The 19782-nt window shown below is 38.7% G+C and overlaps 8 non-coding genes across 8 annotated transcripts; 3 read left to right on the forward strand and 5 right to left on the reverse strand.

The window, feature by feature from the left end:
* Positions 1–241: 241 nt before the first annotated feature.
* Trnav-aac lies at positions 242–314 on the reverse strand. The gene has a single exon. It is a non-coding gene; the product is annotated as a tRNA-Val (tRNA).
* Positions 315–2988: 2674 nt separating this feature from the next.
* On the reverse strand, positions 2989–3061 carry Trnav-aac. The gene has a single exon. It is a non-coding gene; the product is annotated as a tRNA-Val (tRNA).
* Positions 3062–6745: 3684 nt separating this feature from the next.
* Trnav-aac lies at positions 6746–6818 on the forward strand. Its single transcript has one exon. It is a non-coding gene; the product is annotated as a tRNA-Val (tRNA).
* A 1211-nt stretch (positions 6819–8029) lies between these two features.
* On the reverse strand, positions 8030–8102 carry Trnar-acg. Its single transcript has one exon. It is a non-coding gene; the product is annotated as a tRNA-Arg (tRNA).
* A 976-nt stretch (positions 8103–9078) lies between these two features.
* Positions 9079–9151, reverse strand: Trnar-acg. The gene has a single exon. It is a non-coding gene; the product is annotated as a tRNA-Arg (tRNA).
* Positions 9152–11916: 2765 nt separating this feature from the next.
* On the forward strand, positions 11917–11989 carry Trnar-acg. The gene has a single exon. It is a non-coding gene; the product is annotated as a tRNA-Arg (tRNA).
* Positions 11990–17790: 5801 nt separating this feature from the next.
* Positions 17791–17863, forward strand: Trnar-acg. The gene has a single exon. It is a non-coding gene; the product is annotated as a tRNA-Arg (tRNA).
* Positions 17864–19008: 1145 nt separating this feature from the next.
* Positions 19009–19081, reverse strand: Trnav-aac. Its single transcript has one exon. It is a non-coding gene; the product is annotated as a tRNA-Val (tRNA).
* Between the last annotated feature and the right edge of the window lie 701 nt (positions 19082–19782).

Here is a 19782-nt window from a genome sequence, read left to right on the forward strand (position 1 = left end):
GTATCAATATTCAGTACTTGGATAGTATTATTTAATGATTACAAAATAAACACGTTTTGCATTGGAAAATATATTTAGATTCAAGTGCAGTTACACGACTGAAGCCGCATATAAAATCTTGACAATACAGCCATTCCATATATGACTTCAAGAACTGAAACTTAGGAAGCTGTGAAAGTGTACATTCAAGATCGTTGAGACTGCTATTTTAACATAATTTTAATTTTAATAAGAAAACTTTTGTGCTCACCAGGGCTCGAACCTGGGACCTTCTGTGTGTTAGACAGATGTGATAACCACTACACCATGAGCACATATTTTTATACATTCTGATGTGAGACCTTCTTAGTAACTAGCAGGATTTACATTTATCATGAGACAGATTATAATATAACGTGCATACAGAGTGTATGCTATTGATACATGTCAGGAAGTGTGAATGTATGAAGAAGTAAGGGAGTGAGGGAGACGGAAGTTCAGGGTAAGGAACTGGTCTAGCAGTAGGCGTGGCTATATTGGCCGAATCATCCACTTTGGAGCGAAATGTGAGAGCTGAAGGGAGCCCGCGACGCCCAGACCCATATCGTTCTTCCTCAGGGGAAATCACCGGGTACTCCAGGGTGCAAATAAAAAGAATTGTGTTAACAGACTTTTTCAGTAACTAGCAGGGTTTACATAATCATCAGAACGGTTATAATAAAACGTGGATACATGGGTTATTGAAACAATACAAGTCAGAAATGTGAATAAATATGAAGAAGTAAGGGAATAAGTGAGAGGGAGGATCAGGGGAAGAAACTGGTCTAGCCGTAGGCGTGGCTGTCTGGGCCGAATCGTCGCACTTTGGAGCGAAATGTGGGGGCTGAGGGGAGCACCAGGACTCCAGGGTGCAAATAAAAGGTATTGTGGAATTTCTTAGATAAATTATAAAAATCTATGCATTTATAAAGCTAAGGAAAGTTTTATCACACTATCTATATTATTTGTTATGTATCAATTATTTGAATAGTATTGTACAAAACTTTTCGTACTGAGAATAATCTTGCGTCTAGGCCCATACTCTGTGTGTATGTGTGTGGAATATTTATATATAAATATATAAATATATATATGTGTAAATACATATGCCCATATATATTTACATATATTCATATCTATGCGTGCATATATAAGTTATATATGTATGTACATGTATATATGTAGACACATATGAATATATATGTATATTAAATATTATGTTATATATGTACATATATATTATATAATGTTATATAATATATATATATATATATATGTATGTTTGTATGCATATATATACATACGTATGTGCATATGTGTATATATATATATCTATTTATATAAATATATGTTATATATGATATATAAATATATACACACATGTTATATATAATATATAAATATATACACACATATGTATATATATATATATATATATATATATATATATATATAAATATCGATACATACATATACATATATATACACACATACATATGCGTATATCATATATGTATATAAATTGTATATATGAATATGTTATATATGGTATATATAGATACATATATGATATATATAATATATATAAATACATATATGATATATATATAATATATATAAATACATATATGATATATATAATATATATATCATATATATAATATATATATACACTTGTGTGTGTCTATATATATATATATATATATATATATGCATATATATATATATATATATATATATATATATATATATATATATGCTAATGTGTACACACACACGTGCATGTATATGTATATAAAAAAAAAATTGTATTATATATACATATGAATTCACACACACACTTTATATATATACATACAAATGTTTATACACACAATGTGTGTACACATTCGCATATATATATATATATATATATATATATATATTATATATTTATATATATTATATATTATATATTATATATATATATTATATATATTATAAACATTATATATATTATAATTTATATATATTATAATTTATATATATTATATATATATTATATATATTATAAACATTATATATATTATAAACATCATATATATTATATATATTATATATATCATTTGTATATATATAATTACAAATAGCAAAAATACAGAATTTTAAATATAGATACAACAAATCAATAATAAAATCAATATAACTTTCTACCTACAAATTTTCTGATGCTATCAGATCCATTCTCCTGCCGCAGTGCCTCAAAAAAATAACCTTTACAGCAATAAAAGCATCACTAACATTATAACTACAATAAAATTAATGAAGGTTTTACACACAGGCAAATAATCATTTAATACATTTTACTGTAAATAGCAGACCTTTTACTCACAAGAATACGAGATCACGCAAAGCCAGTTCCTTCATTTGATCTTCCCCCTGCCTCACCCCCTTCATACATTTCACACTTCCTGACATGTAATGTATCAATAACTTATGTATCCACGTCATATCATAACCGTTCTCATGACTATGTAAACCTTGCCAGTCAGTAAGAAGATTATTTAACAACATCCAACAACCAGAGTACTGTAAGATAAGTGTCACTTTCAAAAGATGTGCTCATGATGTACCACTGGAATGGAACTTAAGTGTATATTTTTCTTTTGTCTTCATAGCTACATGTTTAGCTTTTGTACAATGTTTTCGTTGAATTAAAGAAACCAAACAAACAAGAATATGCAGTATCAGTATCCAGGACTTGGGTAGTATTGTATAATAATTACAAAATAAACTAGTTTGTATTGGAAAATCTATTTAGATTCAAGTGCAGTTACACGATTGAAGCCGCATCTAATATCTTGACAATACAGCCATTACATATATGATGTCAAGAACTGAAACTTAAGAAGCTGTGAGGGTGTACATTCAAGATCGTTGCTATAAACCTTTGAGACTCCTATTTTAACATAATTTTAATATGAAAACTTTTGTGCTCACCAGGGCTCGAACCTGGGACCTTCTGTGTGTTAGACAGATGTGATAACCACTACACCATGAGCACGTCTACTATGTAATAGACATTTTGTAGAACTTATAGTAGATTTTGTCTTTGCTTGATCTCTTCTTGTTCTTGTAATTAAAAGGTTTCCCATTTATATTAAACATTATCAATTGATTATTTGCCTGTGTGTAAAACCTTCATTACCTTTATTGTAGTTATAATGCTAGTGATGATTTTTGTTGCTGAAAGATAATTTCTTTTTTGTTCCAGGCGCAAGAGAATGGGTCTGTAAAATTTGTAGGCAGAACGTTACATTGATTTTATTATTGATTTGTAGTTATATTATTGAAATATTGTGATTTTTTGTTCATATATATAAAATGTAATATATATACATATGGTATGATATATATATATATATATATATATATATATATATATATATAATATATGTCGTATGTGTACACACACACACATATGCACACACGTGTGTGCATATCTATACACATTTCTATTTATGTGTACCTATAAACATATGAATTCAAACACACAATATAAATAACTACACACACATACACACACATATATATATAATATACATATGCATATATACACACATATTCACGCGTGTATGTCTATATACATAGATATATATATTATTTATATAATATATATATAGAGATAGATAGATTTACATATGTTATATATATTCATATATTATATATATATTCATATATATTATATATATTGCATATATGAATATCGTATATCGTATATATTTACATATATAGAGATTATATATATTCAAATAATATCTATATATATATACACACAGATTCACACACAATTACATATATAATACACACACACACATACGTATGCGTGCATACACACATACATAAATATATGTATTCATATATACAAATAAATATATGTATACATATATACAAATAAATATATGTATACATAAATACAAAGATATATGTATGTGTATTATATGTAATATATAACATTTGCAGTATATATACATACATATATATGCACATGAGCGTCTGCATACACACTTATACACACACACACACATATATATATATACATATATAAAAATAAATGTATGTAAAAGTATATGCGCATTCATATATACACATAAGTCCTGTTTTGTAACATTTCCGGAGGCCCTAACACTTTGATACACTCTGATACACGTTTGCCCTTTACGCGTACATTACTGGAATCTGTTGAAACGTCTGTTCATTTAGTATCAAGTTGATAGTAAACATTTTGATACTTTCCGGCCAGCTTCCACAATATTTGCTTGCAATTAAAAATCATACCAGCATATCGAGTACTACAATGTTTTTCTACTGACTTTTTAATGTGAAATTAAATTTAAAAAAATCTCCTTTTTTATGTACTGATATTACATATTCACGCACACACACAGTCGGACGGCGATCTACAAGTAATATAGATGGTGTGATAACTTTCGTTAGTTTTTTTTTAAATACATAAAGATTTGTATAATTTCTCTAAGGAAATTACACAGTGAGAAGTTCCACCACACAATCTTTTGAACTTGGGACGCCACAGGGAGGAGTTCTCAGCCCTATGTTGTTCAATGTCCTCATGCACAAGATGGTGAATCCATTATATGCTATGCTGATGACATATGTGTCAAAGCATCATCACAAGAGATGATGCAAATAATTCTCGACAAACTCACAACTAGGGCTCATGAGTGTGGATTAGTCATCTCCACTGAGAAAACAATGGTTCTCAATCCATGTATCATACCCCTACCCACTTTTCGCATAGGTGACCAAGAGCTTGACATGTGTCATAAATATAAATATCTCGGGGTGAACATAAATGATGCAGACCTGATCCTTTCCCTGAAAAAGAGACTTTTGGAGAGACTGAAACCGTTGAAAGTTCTTGTTGGAAGAGAACATGGCATCAATGTCAAGCTCGCTAGACTGTTTTACTTGGCTTTTATAAGATCAGTTGTAGACTACCATGCACTGCACTTATTGCAGTGTAAAGAATCAGAAATAAATAGCTAGGAGGTAGTGCAAAATGAAGCCATGAGGATTATCCTCGGCGCCCCGAGAACAGCAAGGATAGTAAACATGAGGTCGGAACAAAGCTCTGAGGGAACCCTTGTATCTTTCAGACTTCAAAAAACAAATGCAGCATAAAATCACGCAAGCAGACGTGACTAATCACACACACGCGCGCCCTCTAATACGCAAAATCTCCATGAACATTACAAAGCTCAATGTCCCAATTAGTAAAATACCACAGGGTCGATCCATTCCACCATGGAAAAAATCAAAATTGATCGTGCACCTTACGTGTCTACCACAAAAAAAACAGTGCACATAACTGCGTGTTACAACAAATTGCATTAGCAACGGTGAAGGAACACACAGAGTCTATGATGTATACGAGTGTTACGTTGACGGATCCGTAGAGTCTGGATACAAAGCTGGTTGTGCTTGTACTGTATACAAAAATGGCCTACTAAAACATCAAGTTATTATGAGAGTGCAAAATTGGGCCAGCACTACACAAACGGAGCTGGCAGGTATACTCCTTGCAACGGAATTCTTAATGTCTCGGGGCTCTGGAGTAGTTTTGTGTGACTCTCAGAGTGCTCTTCGGACACTAAATTCTTTCAAAGCAGGTGGCGATGAGGAAATTGTGAGTTGCATTAAGCGTAACGTAACTTGTGCAATATAGCGCAATTTTAACATTCAATTTGTATGGATACCATCTCATGTTGGCATAAGCAAGCACGACCACGTCGACAAATTGGCGAAGGACGCCTGTAGCAAAGATACGGTGAACAAACACTCGGCCTGAAAGCTGTACCATAAGGCACTATGATCAGTATAGAGATAGCAAGCCCTCCTATGGGTGGCACCGATGTCAAACCAGACAATGTGACGTGGTTATTGCCAGAATACGTTTAGGTTACATAATGTATTGGCAACTGCACGGTGCAAGAAGTGCAGATGAATCTAAATGTAGACTGTGTAACGAAGAAAACAAGCGAACGCTTGAGCATTATATCTCGGAATGTCATGTGATACAGCCTTTCAGACCACCTAACATGAGGTATAAAGAACTATGTGAATATTTCATTTCATCTGATACATTGGAAGATATACTCGTATTATATCCTAAATTTACTATGTAAAACTGCCGTAAACAACAACAACAACAAAAAAAAAAAAAAAACACAGTGTTATGTAAACACGGCAAGATCATATCAACGTATTATTTTTGTATGATGTATGACATGTTTCTATATTACCATGTACAATTACAGTAGTCACAGACTACTGTACTGTGTCATATGTATATAAAACTGTAATCATGATTGCCCAGATAGCCAGGGTGGTAAATAAACTTACTTATCTTAACCATGGAGTACCCGGTGATTTCCTCTGTGAAAGAACGGTGTAGGTCTGGGCGTCGCGGGCTCCCCTCAGCCCCCACATTTCGCTCCAAAGTGCGATGATTCGGCCCAGACAGCCACGCCTACGGCTAGACCAGTTCCTTCTCCTGATCCTCCCTCTTACTCAGTTCTTTACTTCACCATACTTATTCACATTTCCTGGCATGCAATGTATCAATAACTCCGCGTTATACCGGTTTCATGATTATGTACATCCTGCTAGTTACTAAAAAGGTCAAACACACAGATTTCTCTAAGATAGTCTTTCATTTAAAAAAGACGTGCTCATGGTGTAGTGGTTATCACATCTGTCTAACACACAGAAGGTCCCAGGTTCGAGCCCTGGTGAGCACAAACGTTTTCTTAGAGAAGTTACGTTAAGGTAAGAGTTCCAGAGGTTTGCAGCAACGATCTTGAATGTACACCTTCACAACTTCCTAAGTTTCAATTCCTGACATCATATTTTTAATGGCTGCATTGTCAAGATTTTGTATGCGGCCTCAATCGTGTAACTGCACTTGAATCTAAATAAATTTTCCAATAGTAAACTTGTTTATACTGTAATTACCATATGATACCCAAGCCCTGAATATTGATACTGCATACTCATGTTTGTTTGGTTTGCTTAATTAAACGAAAACATTATGTAAAAGCTAAACGTAACTATCAACACAAAGTATCAGACAAGAAAAAACATAAACTGTTTCATTCCAGTGTTGGTGAGCAATTACTTTCCTTAATAGGATTGCATTAATATCATAATATTGATAAAAGATTTGAATTCGGTCGTCAGAAACTGCGCTGGCCTCCGTCCTCTCAAACTTTATCAATGATGCTTTCTTTTCACGTGTCCTGCTATATTTTCTGAAGGTCTCTCGAAAAGCCTATTGCCATTGTGGATATCACACGAGTACGATTTATAATAACCAAAACTAATAAGCAAGCAATTAAAGCTAACCACCGTTATTGCTTTCGCTGTAAATTGATTACAATGTTTAAAAGCCAAAAAGCATAGAAATTTGAAATGTTGCTTTTCCCCAATTAGAAAAATAGAACTAGTTAAGTATCTCGAGTTTGGTTTTAATGTGCAGTGCTTAGATTACATCTCATGTTTCCGGTATATTGTAAACAAATAATGTAAAGTAGCAAAAGTCAAGCAAGAGCTTACGCGTCTAATTATGTTGTATTTTCGTATAATTTTTTATTTTTTATTCTATATATCATTGAGAATAATATAAAATCTATCTTCGTCTATATTTTTCTGTAAGATTTATATACATACATAAATTAATCTTAACAATACTGCACTTTGTCAGCAACTCCGACCGCCCAGAATTGGAGGCACAGGGAACACGCCGCAACATTTCCAGTGGCAGACAATGGCCCAGGGTAACTTCCCAAGTCTGGGCGAAAGCATCAAACAAGCCCTTGGTCTGGGATTTTCCATTCCTAGCCTTTTAAATTCCAGCGCCAATTATGGCTATAAGCCAAACTGTAACACGACGGACTGCACGTGTTGCTGCCTAACACATAGATTAAAGGCGTGATTTACATATAAGGGTACACGACCTTGCCAGGATTCGAACCTGGAATCTTCTGATCCGTAGTCAGACGCGTTATCCGTTGCGCCACAAGGCCTTCCTTGCAATAATAAATATACTTTGGAAAAAAAACTAACATGACAGCAAAGAATCTTTCAACCAAGACTCATGGTGTTTCCCCAAATCTAACTAATTAAGCTAGCCAACGACCACATGTAATAAAGTTTCAATGATCCTTTGATTTAAGATTGCATAAATAGTAAGCCTACATGTCAAGTTGTCTTCTAAACCGTACACTAATGCTCCGAAACGCCTCATGCAAATGGATAGCATTATTTGAGTTTTAAAGAAAGGTTTCATATGATGCCCGTATAGTCCAATATGTGTAATTTATATATATTCTTAATCTCGCAGCGGCTCTGCGGCTTACGTACACAAGCGCTGTGTAAGCGCGCAGGGAACGAGGGGAGCCCGCTGTCCAATGAGCGCGGACACGGCGGCGGACCTGGCGTGACCCAACCTGGGAAAGTATGCTGAGCTTCAGGTTGCTGCTACAGTCTCGCATCATTAAACTAATATACCAGCATAACTACTATGAATTTAATTATAAATGACGATAATTCGTCCTATATAATTGGCATTAACGTCAATATTTTGAAGCAGTTTTTCTCGACCTTGTCAACCTCTAAAGATGAAGTTCTGTATGTTGTCGCATGTTGCAGTTGAGCAACAGAATGAGCAGATCGGCCAAAATATATTTAAGTATCAATTAATTACTGTTCTTCCGATAAAGGTACTCAAAATTTGCTAAAATTCTAATTGAATGATTCCCAGTCTTGGGTATCAATAACTCAGTATTTCAGAAACAGGGAATTACAAAATGAAACAGTACCGGAAAATATAAAGGTGTCTATTATATAGTTTCATAATCCTTTCTCCTTTTCTGTTGCCCATATACGTTATCAGCATTCCTAATGGAACAATTGCCTGGGTAAGAGTAGATAAATGCATATCGAGGTCCAAGGTGTAACTCACCAGACTCGTACTAAAGGTATTCATTAGTCATTGACCCACGACCTTGCCAGGATTCGAACCTGGAATCTTCTGATCCGTAGTCAGACGCGTTATCCGTTGCGCCACAAGGCCATATTTCTCTTGCACATTGCACAGTTTAAAAATGATAAATAAACAAATAGGCAAAGTCTGAAATACATGCTAATACTTACGAAGTCTATCAATTATTAAGATTTTCTTCTGATCCCTCTCTTTTTTTTTTTTTTTTTTTTTTTTTTTTTTTAACTTGTTCTCTTTTAAATTGCTCAAATTATATACAACCTACCCTACATTAAAAAACAAAAAAAAAAAAAAAAACTAGCAGATAACCACACACAATTGGTTTGCTTTACTTCTGCGTACGAGATGTGATTCGAAACTTATGGATTCGAATCATAAATTACTGTCCATGAAGTGTTGTTAATAAATATACAAAGTTTAGTCTATCCCCATTGAACTGATACAGTATAACTAGTGTTACGTAAAGTCTGTTCTCACTTATCCTCCCTCTGTAGTTAAACGAAAGAGGGCGCTTGTTTCCATCCAAGTTGAGAAGTAGGAACAAGGACATAGGAATTTAAGTAAAGGACTGGACAAGGATAAAGTATTTCAGAATTTCTTCATTTTTATTTTATATATTTATTTTTAAGGGGGGGGGGGGGTCTTAATACATTCAAGCACTTTAAGGTAGAATGGAAATAGAGGGCATACAATAATCACTAGTGTTGATTAACTATTAAACTATTTCTTGAGGAAAAATATAATTCTGCGCATTGTCAACCATTTTCATGATTCAATAAACGGTAATTTCCTAAAATAATGTCTTGCATTTAAGACTTACATAATCACATCTTTATGAGTATACTAAATCGAAAAAAACATCCAGATATCAGAATTAACGAGTGCTTCACAAGGCCTATCTTTACACTATCATTTCGACCGGTTTTGTCGTCAATAAAACAACTATAGTAACACACTGTACTGCCAATCAACCTTTGACGTTCCACAAGAATCGATTAACATTTGTACAGTAAATATCTTGCTGCAAGAGCTTATCGGGTTCTAAACTTTTAGAAAATGTATGTCTTAGGTTAAGAAAAGATATTTTGACATTCATAAGAAAATATAACTAATATAATTCTCCTTATAGCCCCTGACATTTTGATTTCGCAGGTTGCAATTGTATCACTATAATGGTGCATAACAAAAGGCAAGCCAAAAAGTAAGTTTAACCACAAATAAGTGTTTACACATTTGCCGTGTGACTTCTCGAGCAAAACACAGGTCAGAGTGAGTGAGGTCGATGGACAGAGGGAGTACCCCGCAAGTCCGTACTACTTTACAGGGTAAAATATATTTATAGAGAAGATGCCATTGCTACGCTGTGAGATGGCATCCAACAGCTGTCATCTCCCTGCCAGCCTCCCACAGTCACTTTCTTTCATCAATGGAAACTTTGTTTTCATATTAAGAATTGTCTATATTATATTTTACCTATTGTATTTTTTATGCATGTATTTTTCTTTTTATTTCGTTATGAAGATCTGTTTATTCATGATTTTAGCGCCTTTCTTAATAGTTTTGTTCAGCCTTCCATTATCATGTCCATGTTCGACATGGCTTATGACGTCACGAATTCATTCTCGAATCAACGGCGTTTTGTTAGCCTCCCGAATGACGTTTTCACACTGAACGGAAGGTGTAGTTGGCACGTTTATTCATCACGTCATTTGGGAAAATACAAGCTGTGTTCCGTGTTCACAGGATACTGGATACGATTCTTTGTTTATTTGTTTATATTTGATATAAAGCACAGTTTTATAGATTTTACATGGAATATAAAACTTGTGGATATTACTTAATCTTAATACTTTCTTTTTCATTCATTGTGTTTGGATTATTTATATTAATTCTTCTATGATAGCGCCGAGGGATCAGTTGGTTCCTCTTCACTTTGCCAATCTTTAGGAACCAACCTGACTGTGAACCCACTATGTATAGACTAATATCGACTATGGAGCCACAATGCCCCACATCAACGTTTACTACTGTGAAATACATAGAGCTTCCAGTATCTTCCATAATACAAATTCCGTTCCCCCTATGCACTATTATCGAACCCTAGTCGTAAATATATCACAAAAATGCCATCGTCTGTCTCACTATCAACCGACTATTGAAAAGTTACATGTTATTTTTTCTTCGAGCATTTCGTTGAAAATACTTATATGCAGACATTTCTGGCCTCATGTAATTCACCTCACTAGTAATATCAAGGTAAACCCTATTGTTTACACACATGTAAAGTATCCAGACCAGTGAGTTCCGAAAATAGGCGGTTAAGCGGTTTGGAAATGATTTCGTGTAGAGCAGTAGTTCTTAGCCTTTTTGCTACCACGCCCCTTTAGAAATTTGTCCTTCCCTCCACGACCCCCTTGCCTCGACGAATAAAATTCATTCCCGGAGAGAAAATTTTAGATATGTGCGTAGTCTTTTTATTGAGTATGAATTACTACATTATTATTAAACTTCTCATTATTTGGTCATGCTCTCGTTAAGGGAATAAATATGATTAGAGAAACTCCTGCTTTTCCCCAAGGGCTTGCGCACCCTTGGACATTTCTGACGTTTGAGAAAACGACTTGATATGTAGGCTTATTGGTTATATAAGTTAAAATAGTTGATTAGTGTATCTTAGTTGCATGTGGTCATTGGCTAGCTTGATTCATTAGAATTTGAGAAACGACTTGGCCGCTGAGAGAGATTTACATGAGATTCGAGAGGAGTCGTGGTTCGAAGATTCCTCGCTGGCATGTTAGTTTTTTGAGTTTTCAGAGTATATTATATACTGAAAATAAGGCCTTGTGGCGCAACGGATAACGCGTCTGACTACGGATCAGAAGATTCCAGGTTCGAATCCTGGCAAGGTCGTGGGTTACTGACTAATGATTACCTTTAGTATGAGTGTGCTTAGTAACAGCTTGGACCTCGATATGCATCTATATGCTATATATTATTATCCAAGCATTAGGAATGGTTATTACGTATATGGGCAACACAAAAGGAAAAAGGGTTCTATAACTAAACAATAGACACCCTTATATTTTTCCGTTATTGTGTAATTTTGCTCAGAAATACTGAGTTATTGATACCCAAACATACTGCGAACCTTTCACGAAAGATAACAGTAATTAATTGATACTTAAATTTATTTTGCCCGATCTGCAGAGTCACCACTCATCCTGTTGCTCAACTGCAACATGCGACAACGTACAGAACTTCATCTTTAAAGGCTGACAAAGTCGAGTAAAACTGCTTAAAAAAATTGACGTTAATGCCGATTACACAGGACGAATGTAATGAAAACGTATCAGTGGTAATTGGTACAGATATTTCTTTACATTCGTTAGTGGAAAAATCATATCAGTTATAATCAGTTGTTAATGGTGAGTCATAAACGAGTTTGGGTATCAACTTAAATCAGGAGTTCAACACCTTGATTTCATTTTGTATGGTGAGGTGACCGAATACCTAAAGTTTTGCGCATAGGGGTGGTGCTTACAGAGAAGCGAAAAGGCCCCCCGACCTCCTAAGAGGAAGGAAGCCGCCCCCCAGCCGACACCGGATGTCTCCAACAAAAAGGAGTTTCCGACAATGCCAAAGGTGCAGAAAAAGAAACTAAAGAAAAAAGTTTCTAAGAGCACCACAAAAACCTCCCCAACAGATGATCATCTCCTCTTTGACGAGGACGATATGACTCTCCTGTTAACTGCTGTTGTCACAGCAGTAGCAACAGCCCTGGGGAGGTCGAGTGAGGAGGCCGAGAAGGCAGTTTCGGTCGCCATGACGGCAATGACCCAGACTGTCGCAGCCCTGAAGGGAAGAAAGCTGGCTAGAGAAAAACCAGCCTCACCCTCACCCCAGGACGAGACTCCCCTCCCCACTCCAAACCAGGCCATGCCTTCACAGGCAGAGCCAAAACAGGCTGAATATGTGCAGTCAGAGCCAGATCACGCTGACCTTGCCCAGGCAAGGCCAGCAAGGCCAGCCAAGAAAAAGCCTGAGAGAAAAGCCGAACCAACCAAAGTCAGAGCTACCAAAGGCTCTCCACCCCCCAGTGGACCCAAGGATAGCCTGACAACAGACGAGGAGCCCTCAACTAGCGAGGACCTCGCAATGGAGTTGTCAGACTCCGACGATGTCTCTGATGTAACTATCACTGAGTAACATCATGACACACCATCTAAGCATCCTACAGTGGAACATCAATAGCTTCTCTGCAAAGAACGCTTTTCTCCAAGCAGTAGTGCGATCAAGGAACATTGACATTGTCATGCTCCAGGAGACATTAACAGTGGACACTGTTCGCTTCTCAGGGTACCATGCCTTCACACTGCCACGAACACCTGGCAAGAGAGGCTTGATCACCCTTGTGAGAGCAACAATCCCCTGCTCCGCAATAGCCGATGCATCGCACTGTGGAGATGATGTTGAATCCCTTGCCGTCGAGGTTCACCTGGCCGGGGGGCCCTCAAACTGTACAATGTGTACAGCCGGCCACGCTGTAAAAGCTTAGACATCAGCCAGGTCTGTGCTTCTGCTGCACACGACCGAGTGATCATAGGGGGAGACTTCAATGCACACCACCCCATCCTGGCTCCCTGCCGGGCACCGGATGCGGCCGGCTATCACATAGCCGACGTGCTAGAGACATTCCCTGAGATCGCTCTCCTCAACACCCAAGAGCCAACGCATGTCAGAGGAGGGGTCCTAGACCTCACCCTGGCCACTGCGACTCTGGTGGGGAGGATTGGCTGGTGTGTCGATGAGACCGTCACAAGTGACCATTACGGCACTATAACTACCCTCATGGATGCTGGCCCAGCCGAAATCCTAAGACCAAATCCAAGATGGAAAACAGACAAGGCCAACTGGCAGGCGTTTCAAAACGCCTTGGCCCTCTGTCTGAGATGCAACAATCCCCCACAAAGCGAAAATGTGGAAGTGCTCGAAGCCAGCCTGCTAAACGCCATTAATGAAGCAGCCTCACAGACCATACCCAAAACTCGGCCTGGGTCCAGAAGTCACAAAGACGCCTGGTACTTCAATGACGAGATCAGGGAGGTCAACCACAGGGTGAACATGTGCCGAAAACTATTCCGAAGGCAAAGAACCCCTGACAACCTATCCCTCCTAAGGGAAGCTGTCACGGATGCCAAGGAAACTGCCAACAGAGTCAGGCAGGAAAAGTGGCTGGAATGGTGTGAGTCCTTCGACCACCAAACCACCCTTTCAGAGCTGTGGCAACGGGTCAAGCGACCTTCAGCCGCTCAGCCCCGAGGTGCACCCATCACGACCCCCAAGCAGAGGCTAACAGACTGGCGCACGAGTTCTCTGCGAGAACGAGCAGCAACAGTCTGCCAGCCGAGCTGAGGGCAAGACAAGAGCGTCTACAGCCAGACAGACACGCTCAGATCAGAGAAAGGGCAGCCGAACCCGATAACTCAGACGTTATCTTTTCTCTGAGGGAACTAAGGAAAGCCTATAAAACCAGTTCCAACACAGCCCCGGGCTCTGATGGGATCTCGTACCCCATTATCTCCCACCTAGGACTAGCAGGTGAGCGTGCACTCTTGCAACTTATCAACAAGTCCTGGGAAACTTCCACTCTACCCCAGAGTTGGAAGAGGGCTACCATAGTTCCCGTCCCAAAACCAAAGGAGCCGGGGAAGTACCGCCCCATCTCTCTGCTCAGCTGCCTGGCCAAGACGGCTGAGAGGATGGTACTAAACCGGCTTCAATGGAAAACGGGACCCCCGCACGAACACCTTCACGGGTTCACAAGGGGCATGGGCACAGCACACAGCTTAGCCACGCTCTTAAGCACAATCAGCAAGGGCCCAGCTGTGGTGGTATTCCTTGACCTGGAGAAGGCTTTTGAACTGGCAAGTCCGCTTGCCATTCAGGAAAGCCTGATCCAGAAGGGAATCAGAGGAAAGCTCTTGGCTTGGATAGGTGACTACTTCAGGAACAGGACTGCCAATGTCAAATTCCAGGGTCACCTATCGCAGCACATGCCGCTCGAAAATGGAACGCCACAGGGTGGGGTTCTCAGTCCAGCCCTATTCAACACTTTAATGTCCTGTATCCTCAACATAAACCTCCCAGTGGGGTGCCAGATCATCTCGTATGCAGACGATCTCGCTATCACCTCCACTGGACCACGCAGCCAGAATAAAGCCCAGCGTTGTCTGGACCTCGTGTCAGAGGAGTGTTGTAGGACGGGACTAAAGATCTCTGCTGCCAAATCCAAAGCCATGGCTTTAAGACAGAGAGTTCGAGGCACAAGACTGAAAATCCAGGGAGTGGAATTAGAATGGGTCAAGGACTACCTATACCTTGGGGTAAGGATAGACCGGACCCTCTCCTTCCATAAGGAGGTCCAGTACCTGGTTGACCGAACCAAAGCAAGACTGTCTGTCATGAGAGCAATGACTGGGAGACGCATAGGGGCCAGACACAAAGTACTAAGATCATTCTATGTACATGCTGTCCGGCCCATTGTGGACTATGCCTCAGTCGCTCTAATTGCTGCAAAGAAAAAGCACACAGACAAATTAGAAACAGTCCAAAATGAAGCTGCCAGGATCATTCTGGGTGCCCCGAGGTGGACGAAGGTCCTCAACCTCCTGATGGAGGCAAACCTTCTCCCCCTGGACTCACGAATCGATCTAACGGCAACACAATTTCTGTCAAAGGTCATCCAGGCTCCCAGGAACACAAGCCTAAGACAAAAATTAGTCAGATGCCTCGAACAAGACAACGAGCTCGTTGCAAACAACTCCTGGCTGTCTCATACAGCCAGGGTGTTGATACGCCATCAGCTCAAAGAACAGCTTCTTGCTAAGGGCATGGACTCCCCCCACCCCGACTTTGCCGAAGCCCCGCCGTGGGCACTGAGCCTGATAGAGTTCAACATAATGAACCTGTCAATGAAAAAGAGCCTATACCCCATGCCTAGCCTAAAGGCAGAAGCCCACAGGGTCATTGCAGCCATCACTCCTCCGGGTAGTAGAACATACTACACGGATGGATCGGTCGATCCCTTGAGCCACACTGCAGGCGCCGGCTTTGCAGCTAGGGATGCCACGCGATCCATGAGGGTAACAGACAACGCCTCCTCGCTACAGGCAGAGGCAGTTGCAATCATGGGAGCCCTAGGCCACGCGTCCCTAAGGGAAGGACACGTGGTCATACACACAGACTCCAGGGCAGCCATTGACTGTCTTCAGCACAGCTCACCCACAGACAACATCTACCTACTGACCACGATTCTCACAATGGCACAGAGAATTCTTGCTCAGGGTAGAAGAATTATCATCAATTGGGTCCCAAGCCACATCGGCATCAGAGGGAACGAGCTTGCTGACAGACTAGCTGCCGCTGGCAGGGGTATGCCCCCAAATCCCATGACGATAAAACCGAGCCGAAAATTACTTATGGAGAAGTGTGCCTTGGTCGGTCGTACCTTCCTACGGCAGCTCCACAGAGAGGAAACGAGAACCTCCCCCTCGGCCAGCTGGTACTCAGACGCCACAGGCTCTGAACCACTGGCACTCTCTGAAGTAAGCAACAGAGGTACCGAAGTCATTCTTCACAGAATGCGCCTAGGTTACCACTGTGCATGGCAGATTATCCCAACAATCGAACGCGATGAATGGTGCTGCAAGCACTGCGGCGAGCCGAACGCCACACTAGTCCACTACCTAGAAAATTGTAACCATACACAATTCCTGAGACATGGACCGCCCACAACAGCCGCCGTGCTGGTAAAGAGGCTATGCGAAATGCTTACACCATGGCGGCAGGAGCGCTTGCTGGCAATCCCGCCGCCACGGTAAGCACCGAGTGTCAGACAACTCAATGAGACAGCCGTAAAAAAGCTGACACAGGCCGGGCCATATCTAGAAGGCCCGGGCGAAGCTAGAACTTCGCAAACCAACCCCCCCCCCCCTTACAGAGAATAAATTAATAATGAAATAGAACTTCTCTTCATAAAATCATAATCAATACATAATATAAAATTACAGTAACCAAACCTTGCATTGTGCAAACTGCAACTTACAACTGGTACGGGAAAGCATTCCGATTTGCGCAATGTAGTATAGATGATGCATGGCCTCTTAACCACTGGAGGGTAAGACATTTGATCTGAAAAAAAAAACTCGCGGACACAGTAATCGCCAGAATACAGTATTCTAACAGACTTTGATGAATTATCTTCACACCCGATCGATGTTTTATTACTTTTTAAGAATAATTTTACATCTCATCGTCTATAGATTTGAAGAAAATTAAAGCACGCTCATATCGTCATTTATAATAAAATTCATAGTATTTCATGCTGGTATATTGGTTAAGTGATGCGAGACTTAATTAAGTATATATATATAAATTGTATATATTGGGATGTACGGTCATCATATGAATCCTTTCTTGAAAGCTCAAATGATGCTGTCCGTTTGCATGAGGCTTTTCAGAGCATTAGTGAACTTAAAATGTAGGCTTACTAACTATACAACCTTAAAACAATTGATTAGTGAAACCTCAATACATGTGCTCGTTGGCTAGCCTAATTATTTAGATTTTGAGAAACACCATGAGTCTTGGTTCAAAGATTCCTCGTTGGCATTAGTTCTTTTTTTCCAAAGTATATTTCTTATTGCAAGTAAGGCCTTGTGGCGCAACGGATAACGCGTCTGACTACGGATCAGAAGATTCCAGGTTCGAATCCTGGCAAGGTCGTGTATCATTATATATAAATCATGCCTTTAATCTGTGTGTTAGGCAGCAGCATGTGCACTCCGTAAACTGTTATAGTTTGGCTTATAGCCATAATTAGCACTGGAATCTAAAGTAAAGGCACGGCCAGGCTAGAAAGGGTGAATCCGAGGCCGAGGGCTTGTTTGATGCTTTCGCTCAGACCTGGGCAGTTACCCTGGGTCATAACTCTTGGCTAAAGGCTGCCCTGGTCAATGCTGCGGCGGCGAAGCGTGTTCCCTAGGCATCCATTCTGGGCGGTCGGAGTTGCTGACAAACTACAGTATTGTTGAGATTAATCTATGTATGTATATAAAACTTACGGAAAAATACAGACGAAGATAGATTTATATATTGTTCTCAATGATATATAGAATAAGAAAAATAATAGATACGAAAATACTAACGTAAGCTCTTGCTTTTACATTACTTGTTTACAATATACCAGAAATATGAGATGTAATCTAAGTACTACACATTAAAACCAAACACGAGATACTTATAATTGGGGAATTGCAACATTTCGCATTTCCATATTTTCTGGCTAATTAATATTTTTCTAAGTTAACGAACTTTAAGAACATTAAGCCTTCCATTTTTCCTTTTAAACATTTGTAATCAATATACAGCGAAAGCAATAACGGTAGTTAGCTTTAATTGCTTGGTTATAAGTTTTGGTTATTTGGTTATTTATAAATCATGCTCGTTTGATATCCACAATGACAACAGGCTTTTCGAGAGACCTTCAGAAGATGCTACCCAAATAACATTACAAGTATATAACAGGACACGTGGAAAGAAAGCATCATTGATAACGTTTAGGAGGACGGAGGCCAGCGCAGGAGTGTCTGGGTTTCGTAATCCCATTAAGAATTGTAATTGCTTACTACCACTGCAACGAAACGTAAGGGTAATTTGTTTTATCTTGTCTGATATTTTCGTTTAAGCAAACTAAACGAACAGGAGTATGCACTATCAGCATTCAGGACTTATCGTAATTATAATGTAATAATTACAAAATACACTAGTTTTGTATTGGAAAATATATTTAGATTTAAGTGGTTACACAAAGATCGTTGCTACAAACCTGTGAAAGTTTTACTCTAACGTAACTTCTATGAGAAAACGTTTGTGCTCACCAGGGCTCGAACCTGGGACCTTCTGTGTGTTAGACAGATGTGATAACCACTACACCATGAGCACGTCTTCATATATTGTAAGATTATCTTAGAGTAATCTGTGTGTTTGGCATTCTGTTGAGCGACCTTCTTAGTAACTAGCAGGATCTACATAATCATGAGACCGGTTATAACATAACGCGCATACAAAGTGTGTAAGTTATTGATACATGTCAGGATTGTGAATCTAGGAAGAAGTAAGGGAGTGAAGGAGAGGGAGGATCAGGGGAAGGAACTGGTCTAGCCGTAGGCGTGGCTGTCTGGGCCGAATCATCGCACTTTGGAGCGAAATGTGGGGGCTGAGGGGAGCTGCGACGCCCAGACCTCGACCATTCTTTGTCAGAGGAATCACCGGGTATTCCAGGGTGCAAATAAAATGTGTAATTCCCTTAGAAAAATCATAAAAATCTTTATGCATTTATAAAGCCACAGAAAGTTTTATCACGCTATCTATATTATGTATCAGTTGAAGATAATTTATTGTACAAAACGAAAACAAGACCGTTTTTTTGTACTAAGAATAATCTTGCGTCGAGGCCCGTCCGACTGTGTGTGTGAATATGTATATATATATAAATATGTGTATGTATATAAATGTATATGCACATATATATTTACATATACGTATATCTATGTAAGTGTATATATGTATGAATATGTCTATATGTATACACACACATGAATATATATATATATATATATATATATATATATAGTATATATTAT

The sequence above is a fragment of the Penaeus chinensis genome, chromosome 16 (genome assembly GCF_019202785.1).
Source record: "Penaeus chinensis breed Huanghai No. 1 chromosome 16, ASM1920278v2, whole genome shotgun sequence".
NCBI lineage: Eukaryota > Metazoa > Arthropoda > Malacostraca > Decapoda > Penaeidae > Penaeus > Penaeus chinensis.